General features: G+C 39.0%; 1 long non-coding RNA gene across 1 annotated transcript in view; it reads right to left on the bottom strand.

Annotated features, from left to right (window-relative positions):
* Positions 1 to 18,045: 18,045 nt before the first annotated feature.
* Positions 18,046 to 22,412, bottom strand: part of LOC138742863 (uncharacterized) — a 99,787-nt gene continuing 95,420 nt past the window's right edge. The window contains exon 4 of the long non-coding RNA XR_011344459.1: positions 18,046 to 18,085. This is a non-coding gene — a long non-coding RNA (uncharacterized lncRNA). The remainder of the gene's footprint in view (positions 18,086 to 22,412) is intronic.

Here is a 22,412-nt window from a genome sequence, read left to right as displayed (position 1 = left end):
TCTTAAGAGAAGGATGGGCCCCACCTGAAATTAATGAGATGGAATGAATGATTTGGCTGGGGAACACACTTAAATTTATATCTAAGATGTACTTTGCTATCCAAAATGAAAGTGCAAAACCAAGTTTGCAATGCAATCATTGTAATGGATTTATAACCAGATCAAAAAATAGTGGACTTAAGGGGTATACTTGGTGGGTACCCCTTTGAAAATTGAAAGGCTGAGACAATTGAGAGTTAGTAAGAATTGAAGCGGTAGTGCACAAATATAGTAATTTAATCCATGTACTAAAACATGGTCCAAAATTAATTTTTTCTAAGCTCCCCACTCCATCTGATCAAATGCTTTGTCAGCATCTAGAAAAAATACCATTCAGGGACTGCGCTAGAAGGTAAATATAAAACATGCTTTAAGCAATGAATATTAAAATAAGAGTAACTTTTTTTTAATCAAACCATGTCGCCGATTTCTTCGGGACTCTATAATTATTTAAATAGAAAACACAGCCCGGGAGATCGTTTCAGAAGAGTTTATTGACAAGGTTAACCTTGGAGAGTCCATAACAGAGACTGCCTGTATCAGGCAGAGAACAAGCTTTTATAACCTGAAACAAACAAGTCTTTAATCAATTGCTACAGGATATGTACTCCCTCTCACACAGTACGGTTACAAGACAGATTGAAAAGCAGGAAACAGATAAGGACGCATCCTTATCACATTCCAACAACTTCGTGTGAGTTACTCCCTCACCCTCTTCTGTCTTGGCATCGACTTGATTAAAGTCACGTTTCCTTCCACAAACCAGTCTGATCTTCCAAAACAATTGAAGGCAAAATGTTCTCCAATCTACAGGCTAGAACCTTGGCCAGAATTTTAACATCCACGTTTAATAAGTTAACCTGTAGGAGGAGCACTCCACTGGATCTTTACCTTTCTTTGGTATGAATGAAATACATACCTCATTGAATGATACCAATAATTTACCATGTTTAAACACGTCAGATAATACAGAACCTAAATGAGGTGCAAGATGAGAGAATGATTTTAAAAATTCCACAGGGAACCATCAAGTCCTGAAGATTTTCCTGCTAGTAATAAAAGGGAAAGCCCTTTTGTTCGGACATCTCTCATGTTCCCCCACACCTTGAGCTCAAGCCAGAAATGTTGGTAATATATCTTTACTTTGCTGATTGACCTGCTGAGCTTCTCCAGCATTTATTTTTTCAACTAACAAAATTGAATTGATTAGCCATTATAAAAACTAATAGTGTGAATTGATTAAGACACATGAATTCAAGTCTCATATATCAGGCTTGTAGTAGGAACATTAAACCAAAACAACATTGAAGATAAGATGTTTAAAGCCAGTATTTATCAAAGCTCCCAGTGCAATGGCAACATTAGAAAAATAATCCCCTCCCTCCCCCATCCTAACCCTTGTTTCCCCATCCAGAAAGCTGCTGAAAAAAATCAACAAGCTCTCCTCGTAAATAGAATGTACCCAAATACCCTCCTGCTACGCATTTTATCTTGCACTCCTAGTCTACAAATGTAAATATTCTCCGCACTTCTAATTAGAACGAGATTATGTTTCGTCTTCAACCAAGCATAACAAAAAAGTTACAAAGTTTCTCTTGCAATTTAAAAAAAGTGTACTAAGTAGCAACATTAATTGATTTCCATCTTTACTAATTTATTACTTGTTACGTGCTCCCATTTTTCAGTTTATTTTATTTATGTGGGACTGTCACTTTAAGAGAATAAATTTTTCACAGCCCTACAGGCTTTTGGAAAGTAACTGTGAACTGGCAGCACACTTTGAACAGTATGTTCCTAAAATGGATACATCTTGTATAGAGAGAGAGAGAGAGAGCGAGAGAGAGAGAGCGAGAGAACCCAGGTGCAGAGACCATGTGGCCTACAGATTCAAGACTGAGTACACAGCTTTGCTCAGGACCATTTTAAGGAGACAGAACAGGAGCAAACAGCTCTTGGAAGAAATACTGTGCTGGATTTGCCTCCTATCTGTGATGGAGGAATGAGAATACCACTCTGTGACCAAAAAAGTGAAGGGTTTTGTAAACTGAAGAAATACTGCATTTGGATAGTGACCAGAGTGAGAGTCACTTGAGTTTGGCTGAAAAGGTTCTGGAAGTTTTTTGAGCATCACTTGTTCCCTATGCCAAAGAAGAAGGGAGTTTTGGTTGGCACTCATCTAAAAAGGACATTTTGTTGGAAACGCCTCAACAAGGGTTTCGTGAGTTATAAACATTCTGTCATCCCCGGTCTCTTTCACCCACTTCATGAACTGCTAATTACATCTAAACCCTATGTGTCTCATCCATCTCAGGCCTGCATGTTTCATCCATCCAAAGTGTCAACAATTTCAAGCCTAAATGTCAATACTAAATTTCTGAAATTGAACTTTGAACTGCCTTCCGAGGATCGGGCCTTGAGCTATAATGATTTGGGGTATTCCACACACACACACACACACACACACCAGTATATTCATGCACAGTTGGGGTTAAGTTAGATAAGTGCATATAAGTTTAGATAAGTTAGTTAAATTAGATAAAGTGTTATATTATTGTTCATTAATAATTTAAAATATTATTTTTAAATATAACACCATCTGGGCTCATTTCTGTTGCTGCTTTTATTATATATAAAATGAAAGTAGACTTCTCAATATTCTTGTCATGAAAATTAAATAACTCATTGAACTGAATGCCAAGATAAACCCTTACATAACTGCAATCCAAATGGATTCATCACTCTGTATAATATTATTAAAGCAAATTAGAAACAACGAAACAATCTTCATCCAATGGACTTTGTATAGTAAGTGATAGAAACCTTAAAAGTAGCAGTAATTTATCAGCCTCAATCATGAAATAACAGTTCACACAGGGCTTGATGCAGAAGGAAGATCATCAATATACTTCTGAGCCTCATTCACCAAACTCAACCACTTCTTATCACCATTCAAAAGTGTAATGCAGAGTTCAGCAAGGTATATCAATGAAGGTTTAAAATCCCTGATGATACAGTTCTGATATAACTTCTCTGTATTTGGGGCGTTGATTCATTACTCCAGGGCAATAATCCTCGATGATCCTGATCTGTTGGCCATGATATTCAAACCTCCCTCTTTTCACAGATCAAAAAACCCTTGGTTTGGTAGCAATGTAATCTGAGAGTAACAAATCACAGTTTCTAAAGCATGGTCAGCTTGGGTACAAAGGAACAGTGAGCAGTGATGCGCGCAGATTTCTGCCCCCTTTCAATAGACTCAGACAAACCCAGAATATGCATATTTTGCCTTCTGCACCTGTTTTCAAGATCAACGACCCTCATCGTTAACTTTGAATTGGTGTTTGACTGGACTCTAGTTCTTCAACATAGTCACTCAATTTGTTTAAGTTGAGCTCAATAGATAACAACAGCCCACCATGTTCTTGACCTGCTGAACAAATCTGTTCAAGTTTAATTTCAATCTGGCCCAAGCCGTTTTTAAATTCTTCCGTCAACGCTTGCTTAAGCTGGTCCATTAGCTCCGTGATCGTCTCCGTAGTTAAGCTTGTCGGCATTTCTTCCTTTTTCCCTGCTTTAGCACTTGTAGACATTGTAAAACAATTCTTGGTGAGAGAGGCTGATAATGAAACATATGGAACACTTTGTAAAAATAGAAGATAAAAGTGGAGGAAAATGAAAAAGCAGGAGCAAGTAACACACACTGTTACTTCATCCCACGGCCAACTGGAAGTCTCCTGCTATTCCTGATATGTTGACTTTCTGTTGCCTTCCCAATGATGCCTGACCAGTTGAGATATTTCCCCATTTTGTGTGCTGCTCCAGCTTTCCAGCATCTGCCAATGTTAGACTCTGAGAAGATGACAATGGTGGTATAAAGACATACCAGACAGAACTGAAGGGGGAGGGGAGAAGTGAGGGCAGAACAATGCAGTGGAAAAATGTGGGGGAGGGGGAGTAGAAGGGGATGGAACTAAAGAGAAGGGGATGAGAATGGGTAAGGTGAGTGGGAAGTGGAAAAGGGACAAAAAGGGAGGAACAGAGCGGAAAGTGGGAAGAATGGAAGGGATAATCCAAAAATTCTATACCATTGGACTGTATATTGCCCAGAAGAATGTGGGGTGTGCCCCTTCCACCAACTCAATAATATCCTCTCTCCACCATGGCTGCAGTAGCTATGAAAATGAACTGTAGATACTCACCTAAACACCACTCCAACAGCACCTCACATACCTATGACCTCTAACTGTGGGTTCTCCTGTGAGTTATATGCCTTCTTGACTTAAAAATGTATTTCTTATCCTTCACTGTTGCTGCGACAATATTCCTGAAATACCTACATTCTGGGAGTACCTTCAATGGAAAGTTTCCAGAAATGTTGGCCTAGTCTTGCAAGCAACATTCACACCCTGAAAATTTTTTTTTAAAAATGATAAGGAATGGGAACATGAGAAAAGTAGAATAAAATGAAAACAATTGCAGCAATCATAAACCTTATATTTAAATTAAAACATGAACTACAAAATTTGCAAATTCTAAAATAACCAGACTTTCCCTCTAATACCTTACAGTGTGCACAATAATAATGGAATTATTGGCTAATTATGGCAACTATTAATCTACTACAGGTCCAAATTTGTTGCAAGCAGAACCCCAGTGGTGGAAAGCTTTGGGAATCTTGGCCGGAGAGAAACCAATTCTTCTCAAGCATGCTATGCCTACCATATGTTAATGTCTCAAGTGACTCATGCAATATGAATGAAGCAACCTTCAGGCAACCTAGTAGAAAACTTTTAGTGAATCTTCTTCGTAGAGCACTTGAAAAATATGAAACAAACCAAGAGTTTGGGAAACTTTACATAAGGAAAAGGGCTAGAAAATCATCCAAACAGCTATGGCATTGAATAAGATGTTTGCAATAGTACTCAACCTGATTGTAAAGGCAAATATATGAACCTGAGCATATATAATACTATTACGGGCCCAGAGGACCCCAAAACCCAGCAGTAATAGAAATTCACCAAGACAAATTGTTACTTAAACAAAAATTGCTTTAAATTTTCTTTAAAGCATAAAAACAGGATCAAACTTTAACTTATTATTCCTAACTTAACCCCCCTTCTAATTCTAAGCACATGTGTATATAATGTGTATATGTTCAGGAAAGTTCTTTGATTCACAGTCCAATCTCACTTCTTACTCCTCCAAGTTCACCGGTATCAGGCAATTCTTATACTGTACACATAATTTAACATTTATGAATTTTCACCAAGCTCTGGTGCTTAAAGGTAATTGGTTACTGCTCAGGAAGGTTCTAGTTGGTTTCAGAGAGATTCATTGCTCGTTGGACACACACAAACTGATTTACTCCCATCAATCACTTCAGTGACTTGTCGAAGAAACTTGCCCCAACAGGGCTTTCCAAATGATAACCTCTTCTTCCAGGTCACTACAGAGTTCCTCTTGTTTCCTTCATTTCAGGTGAAACACTCTAGTCAATCATTTCCTCTTGTAAGGACTACAAGGATTTTCACCAGGCTGAACTCAGAACTCACAACCCGCCTTCCAAAATGGGGTAATCGATAAGCTGCCAACTTGTCATGCTGCAGCTTCAAAAAGCCACAGCAGAACTCCAACTGAATTCTCTCTCTCTCTCACTCCCCTGTTTGGTCTTTTCTTCTTTCTTTTTTGCAAAACCACATGACCTTTTTAAAACAGCAAACTGCAGCTAGACAGATTGCGGAACCGGAATCAGTTTCTTCAGCCTGGTCATCTGTTGCTTTCAAAACAATACTCCATTTACTCCACAGCATTAGTCCATTTCATCAAAGTTTCTGTAAAGTCACTGTGGACATGCATAGCTCTTGCATTTTAAATGAGATCTCTTTTGTGAAGTGTCTGTGGTGACCTACACTAACCCCCCCCCCCCGCCCACCCACAATTTATCTCTTTTAAAAAACATTTATATATATATATATATTAAATATAATATAACCTGTCACAATGCCATCCAGTACCATCTTTTGCAGAATTTATATTTTCGATACATCTGTGAGACAAATGAAGTCATCTGCAACCTGAAGCATTATCTTCCTGCAGATGTTTCCTGACCTGCAAAGACTTTCCAACATGTTCTCTTTTTTTGGTTTCTCTGTATCTGCAGTTTTTTTCAAATTTTCATTTGCCACACAAATGGTTTATTATTTCAATGTGAAAATAGAATGCTTTGATACTATGCACAAATATTTAATATACTTTTAAATCTGTTTCATTATTAACATCTTTAATCAATGAGATTTCTTCATGATAACTCAGTTTATGTACAGTAATATTCCAACTGAGTAGACTGATGAGAATACATTACGTATTGTGAAGGTAATGACCTTCTATCAGTATAATTTAGATGATTCATATTTATGTGCTTTGTGCAAAGTTAATTGCTTTTGTTCACCAAATACAAAACAGCAAATTTGCATGTCTAAATATATTTTGACTTACTACATCAGTTATACTTTGGTCTAGCAGCAAAAAGGTTATTTATAATATTGAGTTCCCCTATCTTGTCAAATTAATCATAAGATTCACCAGAATCTTTCTCTTTGCCTTAAAACAGAGTTAAATAAATGTTCATGTTACATCATTTTTATATACTGTATAAATAGAGTCTGCAAACCTTGAATTTCATACATTCTTGACTGTATTCATAGCTAAACATCTATGCAGATGCCAAGATCAATTAACATTTTTGCTATTCTTAAGTAATATGATAAAACAAGTGAAATATATTGATATTTCTTAATTTTGTGTAGCCATATGATACTAACTCAAATTAATTGTGCTTTCAAAATACTGATTGCAGTAATGACTTAAAAATGATGATAATAATAATAATAATGATCATGGGTTTATTGTCATATACATTGTACAAAGTACTTATGCATCAAAATTCTTACTTGTTGTAGCTTAAAGGTGTGGTGGTACACCACCGGCCTACTGCAGGGGGCAACCTCTGTACCTGCAGGAGTGTAAGGGGACAGGACAACACCTGGCCGGCTGCCAATCAGTCGGCCTGAAGGGATCAAGCCCCACCCGTTCAGGTGTGAATCACCCTCCGGGATATAAGCCTGCACCAGCCACCCAAGGCCTCACTCAGAGTTGCTGCAGCCACAGTCAGCCTGGCTCTGTGGAAGTCTTTGTGGATTAAAGCCTGTTGTACAGTCTTTACCTTGTGTGTGTCTGATTCTGTCTAACAGTGCACCACAAAAGGGTACTTTGGGAAAAAAAAAGCAAAGAATCAAAAATAATTATTCAAAGTTCAAAGTTCAGATTTATTGTCAGAGTATATACATGATATCACATACAACCATGAGATTCTTTTTTTCCTGTGGGCCAAGAAGAATTTCTACTTATCAGCAGAGCTAAATAAACTGTATGCAAGAAAAGAATTATATACAAAAGAGAGAAATGAAAACAAAGAAAGAAATGTAAAAAAATTAACTGCAATACAGAAAATAATAAATCATCAGTAATAAATACTGTGCAAAGTAAGAATCCTTAAATATATCACTGATTGAGTTTAATGTTTAGGAGTCTGATGGTGGAGGGGTAGCCACTATTCCTGACCTGGTGGTATGAGTCTTGTGGTGCCTATATCTCTTCCCTGATGACAGCAATGAGAACAGAGCATGTCCTGGGTAGTGAGGATCCGTTATGATTGCTGCTGCTCTCCATTCATGTACATTTTCTCTATGATGGGGAGGGTTTTGCTTGTGATGTACCAAGCTGTATGCTTTTCAGTGTTTTCTCTTCAGTTCCGATCTCTAGAAAATGCTCTATTTTTGCTTTTTTTTGCTGATACATTGGTGCCATTTGTGCTGCAATAAAGATGGGAAAACTCGGGGTTATTTTTCCGTGGCGGTCTGTCAAAATGATCCCAGCAGAGAATTCAGTGTGTACAATGCCTGAAAAAGCAGAACTCTAATCATTAACTGAAAAGCACAAGAATCTCAGATTAAAAGAGAAATTGTTGGCAGCACTCAGCATGTCGGGCAGCAACTGTGTAAAGAGAATCAGTGCTAATCCTTTAGGCTCAAGGTGTCAATACAACATGTAAACATGCAATCTTGTTTCCAGAAACAGTTCTCCTCATGTTGTCCATCAGCTGATGGATATGTCAGTTGATACAATAGTATATTGTAGCATTTTTGGAATCTTATACTCCTCCCACACTCTTTCTCTTCATTTGATCGTCTTTTTGAACCACATCAAGCATAAGAGTAAAAACAAAATTCAGCCTCCATTGCAATGGAGTTCCAATCGACAGAACCTTGATAAAATGGCATTTCTCTCCAGAATTCCAATTGGTTCAGGTGTTAATGCATTGCCTTTGTAATGCATGTAATCTGGCATCTCCTCTCCACTCCACTCATTCCATGTGTAAATATGCAACAGCTAGATTATTTGCAAAGAATGGGTGCAGTTGATCTGTAGTACATAATGGGGCGATATTGATTGACAACCTTTTAAGCTGTGAGAAAATTATGATAATCCACACTCCAATCAGTGCATATCACTGCACTTTTGCTGATGGCAAAATGCATTACTGAATACAACTATACAGTTTATTGCTTTTAATTTCAGGGAACTCTATTAAAATTTGCATGAAACCCCTAAAATAATAACATTTCCAGAAATGCATATAATATATTAAATTCTCACAGTTGTTTTCAATGAAATTTGTAAATCTTAATATATTCTAATCTAATCTTCTTGAGTACAATAATAGGACTAGGCGAGTGTTGATATGACGATAGCACAACAAAATTTAGCTTTGTATTGGACTGCTGTGCAATGTTCTTAATAATTTTTGAATAAAATTCATTGGTAGTGGTAGCTATATACTTAAACAGCATCTCTTTTGGCTTAATGGTTAAATAACACTATGGTTTGTTGCTTTTTAGACATACAGCACTGTAACAGGCCAATTCGGCACAATGACCCTGTGCCGCCCAATTTACACCCCATTAACCTACACTCTGGAATGTTTTTGAAGGTTGGAAGGAAACCGGAGTCCCCAGAGAAAATCCACGCTGACATGGGGAGAACGTACAAATTCCTTACAGACAGCACAGGATTCGAACCTGGGTCCGACTGCTGGTGCTTTCAAGGCATTGCACTAACTGCTACGCCAACCATGCTGAGCTATTCCTGATTTAAAAGTAGTTAAACAAGTTGATGGTGGTGGAATGAAAAACCAATCACGTTATTCATGTTATATTTGCTCTCTTTCTCTGATTATATTCATTCAAAGTTAAAACCAACATGGGGAGTAACAATTGCAAAATTTAATTAGCCTTACCTGATGCAGGTGGAGTGAGCATGTGATGGAAATTGCTTTGGGGTGTTCCCAGCCTGCTTTTGATATGATTGAAGCAATAAAGCCATGTGGCAGACAAATCTAAGTCCAAAAATTTGAGACACCATGACATTATAAGCACTACAAAGTGTTATTTGGTACATATCTATGGAGTCTGGAACATGGGAAAGCAAAACAACTGACGACTAAAAGTGGCAATGAATGTAGATATTAAAAAGTGGAATAAGCTGCCTTTCATCATATGATGGAACTCTGCTCATAGTTTCCAATTTGCAGTCTTTTATCAGACTTTTCATTCACTGGTTTGCTCCTGAATGAAAAGCTATCTTCCATGTAATTTGCCTAACTCGTATTTGTTTAGTTATTTTCAAATTAGATATTGTTTGAGTGCTGTGTTATCTAATTTCCCCTGCTGTATCAGTCGGATATGGTTGATGCTCTCTTTTTGCTTAAATCCCTATTTGAAGGGTGTAGAGCGCGTCGAAAGAACCAAAGACTTGTCGATCCAAACCAAGGCTTTTATTAACTAAAAGACCGGAAGATATCACAAGTAGGTCGACCAGTCCAGAATGACCTGGTCTGGCTAGGAGCAATCCTTTAAGACCTGCCAGTCGGCGAGGCTACACTCTCAGCCAATCACAGTCATCCTACACTACCATCTGTACATAGACACATTGGTGATAGAATCCGTACTATCACAAAGGGTTTAATAATATATGATATGTTATTTAAATTGTGATCGGTCTCGATTGAAAATTTTAAAAGGGAGTGGGAGCAGGAGCCTGCAGAGATGTGGAAAAAGATTCGCAAGTAGCTTTATTGGCCCGTATATTTTTGGTCCCGTCCAGTTCTGGAAAGATATTGAAAAGATGCCTTTTGTCCTCTCTCAGCAATCCTTTGAATTGATTTACAACCAAATTCCTTAATTGCTCTTTTTGGAGTTTTAGGAGGAGATGTAGGTCATTCTCTGGCTTCTGCTCATCAGATGATAGCTTTTACCACCCAGATAGCTAGGAGAGCAATTCTTCTTAAATAGAAGGACCCCACTTCGCCTACTATACTTGAATGGTTTTCTCAAAACATGGCCTGTATGAACTTACAGAAACTTTGAAGTCCTACATTTGATCCCTCTGTTAAATTTTAAGAAACTTGGTGCCTATTCATACAATATTTCGTATAATGTTTTCTTTGATTTATTGTCCCTTCCTTATACCATTAAGTTTCTCTTTTGGATGAGGACCAGGCTTTTTATTTATGTTTGATGAACGCTGATCCAAGGCTTTCCATGTTTTTTTATTCTTTAATACAAGGGGTTTTACTATAATGTGAATTTTTTCTTTGTTTTTTTTTCTCTTTGAGTATGGGGAGATGGAGATACTATTATTATGTACTGATTGTTGTATATTGTAATCTTTTTAATTATGTATCCTTATTCTCTCAGTCCATTATTTATTGTATGTTAAAATCAATTAAAAGATTGAAAAAGAAAGAAAATCTGTCTTCCCCACCTCGATCTTTAAGCTAGTAATCACCCAGCTGATGTAATTTATTCACAGCAGTAATGTTGATGTCAAAGAGCTTAAATTTCTGAATTTGTGACTTTTGGGATTGTCTATGAGGGACATCATATTCCAAGTCTTAAAATGAATAATATATGTGATATAGCGGTATCTACAATGAAAGAGCCTCGCAGCCACCACGCTGGATGCTCTCAATGACCGTTTATTTCAAAACCTGTGCGCGCCCCTTTAAGGGCAGCATGTGCTCCGCCCACACGTGAGCGGTGGCAACATAATGGCTGCCTGAGGGACGCACTGGGCTGGAACCACGAGGCAAGGACCCCCGACGGCACCATCTCATGGCTGCCCCGCCACGTGGCAGTACAAGTGGGGGCAGTTTGCTACTAGAATGCGCACTGTCACACAACCCCCCCCCCCCCACCAGAACCAGCTGATACATCCTGCTGCGTGGGTGGACGGCCTCAGCACTTGGGCTGAGCCGTTTGAACCGGTTGCGAGAGGTCTAAATGTGCTGCCTTTAGGCGGTCTACCATAAACAGTTCACTTTTTCCCCCACTGTTTCATGTAAAAGTCTTGCCGGACCGCTGGAGGACTTTGTACGGGCCCTTATAAGGGTGCTGCAAAGGTGCAATGTTCGGTCTATGCCAAACGAAAATGAATTCTACTGAGTCCAGCTCTTTGTGAAGGCAGGCTGGTTGGGTGCCGTGATGCGTAGGAGGCGGGGGGGCCAGTGAGGCGAGCTTGCTGTGGAGGTCCGCCAACAAGTTTGGGTGCTCGGTTGAAGAGTCGGATTCCGGGCCGTGAAGTCTTCATCTGCCAGCAGGAGCTGAATATCTTCGGGCATCTGCTCCAAGAAGATCTGGCGGAACAAGAAACAGGGCTTGTAATTCTCCGCCAGCGCCAGCATCTCATCCATCAGGGCCGATGGCGTTCGGTCTCCCAACCCGTCCAGATGCAGGAGTCTGGAGGCCCGCTGTTGTAGGGAGAGACCGAATGGGCCCAGAAGAAGATTCTGGAGGGCGGGGTATTTACCCTCAGCTGGTGGGTTGTGGATGAGATCATCCACCCTGGCTGCAGTCTCCTCGTTGAGCATGCTCCCGACGTGGCAGAACATTATGGTGTCTGAGGAAATGTTCCTGAGGCGAAACTGCGCCTTCACCAGCCCGAACCACGAACGCGGAAGGGGGGGCAGTTTCACAGTGACAGTGTGGATCTCGGCAGGATCTATGCTGGGAGACCAGAAAAGTGTCTGGGCTCATCGGGGTCACCAATGTAGCGGTAGCTACAATGACAAAGACTCTCAGCCACCACGTTGGATGCCCTCAATGACTGTTTATTTCAAAACCCGCTCGCGCCCCTTTAAGGGCTGCGAGAGCTCTGCCCCTGCATGAGCGGTGACGTCATAACGGCTGCCCGAGGCGCACGCTGGGCTGGAACCATGAGGCAAGGAGGGCCCCCGACAGCGCCACCTTCTCATGGCTGCCCCGCCACGCGGTGGTACAAGCAGGATTGGTTCACCAGGAGGACGTGCGCTGCCACAGTGAATTATTTTACCATGGAGTAGCTGTGGCACACAGCTTCCTCCTCCTTTCTCGCTCTCCCCATCATCCTTCTGCCCCATGGTCTCTCAGCCCCTCCATTCTCCCAGTTTTGAATCTCTCATGAAGTATCGCTCTCCCCATTCTATGACCAATGAAATCTGACCATTTGAACCAGGAGCAGGAGAGGCCTCTACTCAGACCCTAAGTCTGTTCTGCCACTTAATAAAATCATGGTTGATTTGATTATTGCCTCAAATGCAAATGTTTGTCTGCCTATAAAAAAGGTGCTCCTCCTACTCTCCCAAGATCTCCATGTTCCCAACCCTTGTACCCATCATGCTTGGTTGGAACATTTGCTTTGGTTCCTGCCATGTTCTGCTTCCTGACACCCATCAGAGCATTTGGCTCCATTCTTGGCCATGCTACCAGGCACAAACTTTGTCTCACTTCCAGCCATGTTCTTGGCAATGATCCTTCTGGCAGACATATAGTTTGTTGGATGTCTCAGGCAGAAGCAAATGAGCACAGCCACTGTCTTTCATCTACTCTGCTGGTAAAATTCTGAAAAAAAAATAGCGATGTCGATCAATAGATTTCCTTTAATGAAACTATATTATGACTTTCCAAGAGCTGTTACTAAATACTTACTTATAGATTCCAACATTTTGCAATGACAGACGTCAGGGTAATTTGTCTGAGGTTTTTTTTTTAACTGTTTCATTGTCTTAATAGTACATGTTTTACTTTCTAATCCATTCCAGAATCTATAGAATTCCTCTTGTTTGCATTCAGAACAGATATGAATTGCAGATGTACTTGTTGAAAGAAAACTGTATATGCATGTGTTTTTATGTCTATTTCGAATAGATACTAAGAGACAAGTCACTGAGATGGAATGGAAATGTGATGTATGTAAAAAAAGCTGAGTACATGTGATGTGAAGTAAGATAGGAATGGGTGCTGGACATGTGTCCAATTTTTTTTTAAAATACTGTACATAAGATGAGATTCTTCATTAAAGGTTCATTTGTTGAAATTTTTTTTTAAAAATTGTTTTAATACCTCATTAAGGCGTGAATCTGATTGACGACCAATGTGAGTTATAATCAATCAAGAAAAAAGAAGAGTTGTGAAATTCTACTGTAACAAAATGGGATAATAAAGAACTAATCTCAGTCTTGACACTATCATGAAGCCATTGAACCTGTATTGGTTTAATCAAGTAAGAACAAGTATCCCCATCCACTCTGCCCTCTCTATGTGCCCAGAATTAAAATAAACACATCATCATAAAGCCTGGATAAAGTTACACACTGCATGTTAAATGCATGTTTAAGGTGACATAAATTACTGTGCTTTGTAAAAGAATATATTGTTTAAAGTATTATTGATCGAAAGTACAAAGAGCAAACTAAAACATTTGAAACTGAAATCCTCCTAAATATCAAAATGTGGAATAAAATAAATTAAGAGTCTGAATGTTTTGAGAAATGAAATATAGTACAGAAAATCTGATTAATTAGAAAAGGGTGAAATTAAGGTAACACAGCAGTGTTATAATTAGATTGTTGCACAGCTGGTAAAGTGGCTCAGCTACAGAAGGAATTCAAACACTCTATATTGCCAATTTTTCTGTTGCTACATATCACAAATTGTAGAAGCAGTAGACAATGTTACCAGATTTACTGAAAATGGAAGGGTGGTGTAACTGTTATTAAAATAACATTGTGGGGGCTGTCTTCACTCCAGATGGAGAACATCACAACCTGAAATCTTCATCTGTGAATTTTCATTTTCCATTTAGGCGTGTGACAGCTTTGAGGCACATAAAAATTTACATAATTCATTTTGGCTGATCTTTATAATTTGCCATGAGGATTTCTTTAAATAGCTTCTGAGGAAGCACTGTGTATAGCAGTGAAAGCACCTTTCAAGATGAGGGTATCCAACTTGATAAAACATTGATCACCAAACTTTAAAATTCCAAGTTATGGAGAAAATATGAGGAATATTTGAAAACCTTTCTTTGACTTTTACAGAATAATAAAACAAGTTTGATTTTCTGATTTTTATTTTAATAACATTATTATTAAGCTTCACTTCTTGCTAACTTTAGTTTAAACAGAGGACCTGAAAATCCTGAAGAAGCCTTGAGTAGGAACATAGTTCTGCTATGGCATTGAGAGGTGTCCTATGAGACAGAGGCATTTATTTTAAATATCCTCTAATGGAAACATTTAAAAACATGTTGAATATAATTTTAATTAAATAACTTAAAATAGCTTAAAATTATTTAAACATACCAAAAACACATTAATGAATTTAATAAATTAAATAATGCAAGCTCTTATCTTCCTGTTTCCGGCTGAAGTTTTTCTTGAACATATCCGATCCCTTTTGCTGGAATCAATGCCAGATCAATGGTCCTGGCATCTGACCTTCAAATTGATTCCAAGTTCGATGTTTCAAATGAACTGGACAGTCAGCATTTCCCTGTTGAATCACTGGCTGGGATAAGCTCAATTCAGTTCCTAAACTGTATGACCATATTATGCTTTCAGGCAGGATAATGGAATTTAAAATTTAGGATGGCCAATATCATCTGGTTTCCTCTGTGATGTCAGAATGGAAAGGGTATATAAGGGCTAGAAGAGCCTGCTGCCATTTGTAGTAAAATATCAGTATCAAAATATGAGCCAGACTTAGTGGAACCAGATGCCTCCCAACTTTCAATGAAAATGTCTCCTTCATTGCATTACTGCATCCTCTTTTTTCTTCATTGCCATAGCTCTCCTTCCCTCTCCTTCACCAAATGCAGCACCATCATTAAGCCAGCTTGAAATTTTGAACAACATATATTTCTGATTTTTAAAAATAATTTAATCTTGCAAAAGTTAAGAGTATTACGAACCGCACATAATGAGCAGCCATCGGCAATGAACCAGACACTGTTTAATTTTAAAACACTAATTTAATTTCTTACTCTTAAGCTATAGTCTTAATTCTTAAACTATCCTTAACACTAAATCTATCCTCAATGACCTATGAGCAGGTGTGTGTGGTGCGTGCGTGCGTGCGTGTGTGTGTGCGTGCGTGTGAGTGTTCTATATACCCAAACCATTACAGTCCAGGCAAAAATCTACAAAGTTACTTCAAAACTCACTCTTTCAAATTCAGTGTTGAAGTGTAGGCCTTTGAAATTTGATGCTCAGAATTAATGCTGAACTGATTGGAAGATTGGATTTGTGGTGCTACAGACTCATGAATTCTCCTTGCATTGCCTTTGAAGAAATGTCATTCCACACAAGCTGTGATTATAACATTCCTGGTCCTTTTGTAGACAAGACTCAAACTGACCGACCTCCACGAAGCTTCCAAGACCCTGGCACCTGTTTCTCCAAGTGAGCTCCACTGTTAGTCAGAATCAAAATGAAGTATTTTGCTTCCCAAAAGACAATCCATCGAAAAGGCCCAGTCATACACATAATGCTTTGCTCCACATTCCACAAAATGGTTGGCCACAAGAGCTGCTTCAAAAAGCTGTTTTCTCTTCAACAGTCACAATGGTTCTCCCTTGTAAAATCACAATGTCTTTCAAATGTATAGAATCTGGAACAGACTGTGACACACCTTCCCTCAGTTCTTCCAATGTATTGAATTATCACTGGGCTGTGGTTTGTGTTGTGATGGTGCCTGTGTGAAATGTTAACTGTTCCTCCTGTCTATATTATCCCTTACAGTGATAATCCCATTTTACTAAATCGAGGCCTCATAATAATAGAAACATATGAACAAATAGAATTTGTGCAGAGAGGAGAAAAAATTGGTTTTGACAAGTTGGACCTATTTTGGCATTTAAAGTTTCAAGAGTAAAGTGGGCCAAAATAGTCAATTAGATTTAAACATTCATGTAATGTAAATCAGTCAAAAAATTGCTTTCAAGTGCAATGCCTTTACAGCGCCAGTGATCAGGACCGGATCGGGGTTCGAATACTGCACTGTCTTTAAGGAGTTTGTATGTTCTCCCCATGCCTACGTGGATTTTCTCTGGGGGCTTCAGTTTCCTCCCATTGTTCAAAACATACCGGGGATGTAGGTTAATGGGGTATAAATTGGGTGACACGGACTCGTGGGCCAAAATGGCCTGTTACCATGCTGTATGTTTAAACCAAATTAAAGAATTAAAGAACCAGTATTGTTATTATTTGGCTACTTTTCAACAATAATTTATACTTTCAGATGAAGTTCTTTACAATTTATTGCATTTATATACAAAGCAGGAAGTTTAGAAGACAGTTGTGAATCAGGACAAAACTTCAACCTATATTTCATCACCTCAGATTCCAGATTAAGGAGTGCATTTTACCTACTTAATCTTTGCAAAGAAGTTGTGTATAAATCCTTCCTTATCCATAAAGTTTTCAATCAGGAAATCCATAGGTTATTGGCCAATCTTCACATTTCAACATCTGCTGCAGCTTGACTCGCGCATTTTGTTTCTGACTCTAATTTTTGCAGTTTCCAAAATACTGATTGGCAGGAGATTAGAGGTTGAGGGAATTATCTGATGATCAGCAGGGAATATTTAAGGAGGTAATTTTAACAGAGTGGAGAGTACAGAGATGTAGATAATTACCATACTTACCTTGCCAGTTTCCCAGGTCATCACAGCAGTTTTAGGTCAATTTCCTGGAAGTGATCACAGGAAAACTTAATCCATGTTTCTTTTCAATACCCCAAAAGAAATACTCTACAGGTAAGTGTAGTGATAGAGTGCTACCACCAGGAGGAGTCAGAGACAGAGTGTGTAGCATCTGGGGAATGTTGCACCTTGCGAATGCTGTTGCATCTTGGGTAGATTCAAGATGGATGCCTCCACATGAGGTCTGGCATGTGTATGTTCTGTCCTTTGTGCTGCTTGCTTAGTTAATAAATCTAGTTGTTTTAAAAAGAACCCAAGTTTCTTTATTGTTAAAAAAAAGAAACATCACTTGGTACCAGGAGTGGAAGAAACAGCCAAATTCTGCTGTGCACAGGAGAGAAAGCAAAAAATCATATTGGGTGCATAGTGAATAACAGTCAATATCAGCAGTGAAAATATGGAGAGTTTACAAACTCCTATCGCTGTAAAATGGACTGGAAATATTGACCACGAGTGGAGGCTGATTAAGCAAAGATTTATGCTTTACCTGCAAGCAATTGGAATCGACAGAGAACCGGATACATGGAAGATTGCACTGCTACTTATCGTGGCTGGACCTCAAGCACTAGAGATTTTCAACACATTTGTTTTTGCCAAGGCAGAAGACCAGGGCAAGTTCAACAAGGTTATTGAGATATTTGATGAATACTGTTCACCAAAGAAAAATGAAACCTTAGAGAGGTATGTGTTTTGCTCATATATGCAAATGCAGGGTGAGAGCTTTAATACTTTTTTAATAGACTTAAAATTAAAAGCAAGAACATGGAATTTTGGATCACCACAAGTTTAAATGATCTGTGTTCAAATTGTGCTTGGAATTAATGATAACAAAGTGAGAGAGAGGTTGCTGTGAGAAACAGAGCTTACCTTAGCTGGAGCTGTGAAGATATCCCACACCAGTGCATTAGCTCTGCAGCACAAAAGAAAATTCAATGATAGTGAAAATGAAGACATAGCCACAGTGTCTGGACACACACACAAACAAACAAAATAGGAGACATAGGAAACAACAAAAAGATGGAGAGACATTCCACTGTAAGCAATGTGGCACTCAACATGCGGCAAAGCAATGCCCAGCCAGTGGAAAAGTCTATAACAAGTGCAAAGGGCAGAATCACTAGGCAAAGCAATGTTTTTCCAAAGGAAAACTAAACAGAAGTAAAAGTGTATACAAACTATAGAAGACACTATACACACACTGTCTCTAACTCCACCTGGTGAGAGCACGCTATCACTAATGCCTCCTATTAGAGTAGGGGTCTCCAAAGTGGTCAATATCAACCCCTAAGGGTTGATAAATGCCAGGGGGGGGCGAAAGGGGGTTGATTTAAAATAGCGCCTCCACACCACCTACCCCCCCCCACCCTGGTCTAGCATGGGAGAGGGGGCTTACCTGCCATGAACCTTCGTGCGTCGCCATCACACTTCCCTCTCATCGTGCATGCTCCAGCTGCACTTTGAGTATCACCGTCACATTTCCCCCCTCATTGTGCATGCACCAGCAGATCCCAAGACACTGCATTTAACAAGTAAGTGCCCTTTCTTCCCCTTAATTTTTCCTTCATTTGGAGGTGTAGGGCTACACCACACCACACCCCCCCCAAAATGGAGGACAAATTAATGTCCAGCTCAAGGTGGCACCAGTTGGAAGGCACCAGAAGGCTCAAAAGCCAGACTGTCCAGCCTAAAACCAGGTGTCTGGCCATTGTACCCAGCCTCTCCATTCAGCTGCTGTCTGCCCAGCCTACCCCCCCACCCCTCCCCACCCTGGTCAAGTGTTGGATTCTATGACTGGGGGGTTGATGAGGGACTACATAGTAACTGAAGGGGTTGATGATCTAAAACGTTTTGGAACCCCTGTATTAGAGCTACATAATTGACATAATTGACATAACAATTACAGCACGGAAACAGGCCATTAGGCCCTTCTAGTCCGCACCGAACCAAACACCCCTTTCTAGTCCCACGTCCCCGCACAATGCCCATAACCCTCCATCTTCTTCTCATCCATATACCTGTCCAACCTTTTCTTAAATAATACAATTGACTCCGCCGCCACTATTTCTCCCGGAAGATCATTCCACACGGCTACCACTCTCTGAGTAAAGAAGTTCCCCCTCATGTTACCTCTAAACCTCTCCCCCTTAATTCTTAACTCATGTCCTCTTGTTTTAATCTTTCCTCCTCTTAACGGAAATAGTCTATCCACATCCACTCTGTCTATCCCTTTCATAATCTTAAATACTTCTATCAAATCCCCTCTCAACCTTCTACGCTCCAAAGAATAAAGACCTAATCTGTCCAATCTCTCCCTATACTCTAGATGCTTAAACCCAGGTAACATTCTGGTCAACCTTCTCTGCACTCTCTCCACTCTGTTTATATCCTTCCTATAATTAGGCGACCAGAACTGCACACAGAACTCCAAATTAGGCCGCACCAACGTCTTATACAATCTCAACATCACCTCCCAACTCCTATATTCCATGCAATGATTGATAAAGGCCAGCATACTAAAAGCCTTCTTCACCACCCTATTCACGTGAGTTTCTACCTTCAGGGAACGATGTACCATCACTCCTAAATCTTTCTGCTCTTCTGTATTCCTCAATGCTCTCCCATTTACCACGTATGTCCTATTCTGATTCTTCTTACCAAAATGAAGCACCTCACACTTATCAGCATTAAATTCCATCTGCTATTTTTCAGCCCACTTTTCTAAGCAGCCCAAATCCCTCTGCAATCATTCACGACAAGATATTGCCAGTAGAGTTTTCCACGAGAAACAAAATGACCTATAAATGACTGTTACCTTGTTGCACTCTGAAAATAACTCAATTCTCAAATATACAACAATGAGGAAAAAATACCTTGCAATGCAATTGATTTTCTGACCAATTGCCTTTTTTCCCTCCAAAAGTAAAGGCAGATTGAAACCAGCATCTCTGAAAGACAATGATCTGAATCTACATGATGAAGCATAAGATAGGAAGCAGAGGGGAAATATTCAAGAGAAAGGTTGAAAGAGACAGTGTGGAGTTCATACAATGTTCTTTCTGTGCTCTCTGTGCTTTCTCAAAGTAGAACAGTGATCCATTCACTGGATGTCAATATTTTTCAAATGGCTTGCTTCCTGAAAAACTATTGGGGAGTATGATAGACCACTTCAAGCTGAACACAAAGATACTTTCAGATTTGCTGTATCACATAGGACGTTGGAGAAACATTAAATTAATTTTTATTGAATTTAGCATATTTAATCGCAATAATGATGCGTTAATTCAATTGACCTAAAAACAATTTGCCACTGATTTTCATTTGTATTCAGCATCTGATGTCAGTGTCCAACAATAGTGGGCCAGCACTGATGGATTCCAGTTGCCCTGATACCACTTTTCTTTCCATGGTCGTAATGTCCTGGTGAAACCTTTCGCTATGTTTGTCGATAACTGCTCCAAGATCAGCGGTCCAAGTGCAGTTCATGGTTTTGTAGGCTTGAAGTAGACTTAAAATATGACAGAAAATCACAAAAATAGATTGTATCTAAAAAAAACTGTATGTGATAGGAAAACGTTAAGGTGATTTTTTTTTGTGATCACACACACAAAATCCATAAAAAGCAGCCAAAAAAATCAAAATCTTCATTCTCCAGGTAATAGTTTGTTGTTATTTCTTTGAGGGCAAATCTCTCTATGTTCACAGCTAAAGGAGCCTTCCTATCTTAGCCAACCATTTCTAAATCTTCACCAATTGTAGTGTTTTATCTTTGCAAGTACCAGCATAGCAACCATGACTTGGGAGAAATTAGTCAAAAGAACAGAGGTCAGTCTTTGCTGTAATTATATTTTTTTTGTTATCAACCTATATTTATACGTAATGCCTAATCAATAAGGCAACATTAAAATGCATAGCCACAAACTTTGCCTTGTTAGTTAAAGGTAAAACCTTAATTCAATTAAAAATAACCTGTTAGTTGCTCCCAATTCTAGGATCTGCAGTCTCCTGTGTGTCTCTAAAAAACATGATTTGCTTATTCTCCAATTTATGTTTTATTAATGATACAATTGTATAAAGTAGCTCAATCATCAAGGTCCCAGTGCTGGCACCATGTAAAAAACAGCAAAGCTATTCCAAGTGAGTAACTTCCTTTAAAATCAACTAGACTTTTACTAATCCCTTGATTGTACTAATCCAATCCTACCATCCTATCTCTATCTTACTTGTTTGTGCCTCAGCTTCAGTCTCTGCCTTTCTCAGTGTAGTGTTGCTCTGATATTGTTTATGTCATGCTATACTGTTTAAATTTCCTTCAAAAGAACATTCCTCTTGAAGTGGCCATAAAGAAAGTAGCCATTGTTTTCATGAAGCCCACCTACAAGTTTCCAAACTTAATCACAAAATATGGGTCAGAAATTTGCAGTTTATCTACTGCAAAAAACCCTTGTGTCAAAATTCATCTGGCCCCTCTCCTTTATATGGGTTTGCTCCATTAAGTCAGCAATGAATTGGAAAGATACTCATCTCTGAATTCTAAATTGCAACATACAGGCATATGGAAGCCATAGGGAAGCTGACCTATGAGAAGGATATGTTCTCAACAGAACCATATTAGGATTACTACATCAACCAAAAAAAACCTTTATTGACTTTCTCTCCTCTTTCATCTCATACCTACTCTGAGCTAAGATTGGACGACAGACTCTCTACTCTACTCTCTTGTCCCAGTTCCCAACAAACAGCTAACAAATCAATTTTCCTACCTAACTCCAATGCATTGAGAACAAAGAAGCATTATTGGCAGGAACATTAATTCATATTGTTAACTCTTCATTATCTTCATTATCTTCAGTACTTCAACTTCTCCTTTAAATCTGCTCACAGTTCCCTTCCCTGATTTGAAAGTTAATGATGAAAATATGTATTTTGTTGAGAAGGGGCAACACAGGTTGAAGAGTACATTGTCAGGGTGTAATTTCAACCTGCTTTCACTGGACTAGGAAGGTGAAGCTTCTTGCAAATTAATTAATGAAAAGAAAGACTTTTATAACTTAATAGTCACAACACAGCATGTCAACCAGATGGTCACAGATTTCAAGTAGCAAGACGATAGTCTTGTGAATCCATCTGTCATGGTTGGAATACATTACCTTAGATTTAATTGCCAAGCAATTAGTTGGAAAGCTATGCAAAGTTTTCTATTCTGAGGAGAAGGGAAATGTTTCCATTATTTGTCTTGT

Source organism: Narcine bancroftii, chromosome 9 (genome assembly GCF_036971445.1).
Source record: "Narcine bancroftii isolate sNarBan1 chromosome 9, sNarBan1.hap1, whole genome shotgun sequence".
NCBI lineage: Eukaryota > Metazoa > Chordata > Chondrichthyes > Torpediniformes > Narcinidae > Narcine > Narcine bancroftii.
The sequence above is the reverse complement of the archived record's forward strand: the minus strand, read 5'-3'. Positions and strand labels throughout refer to the sequence as shown.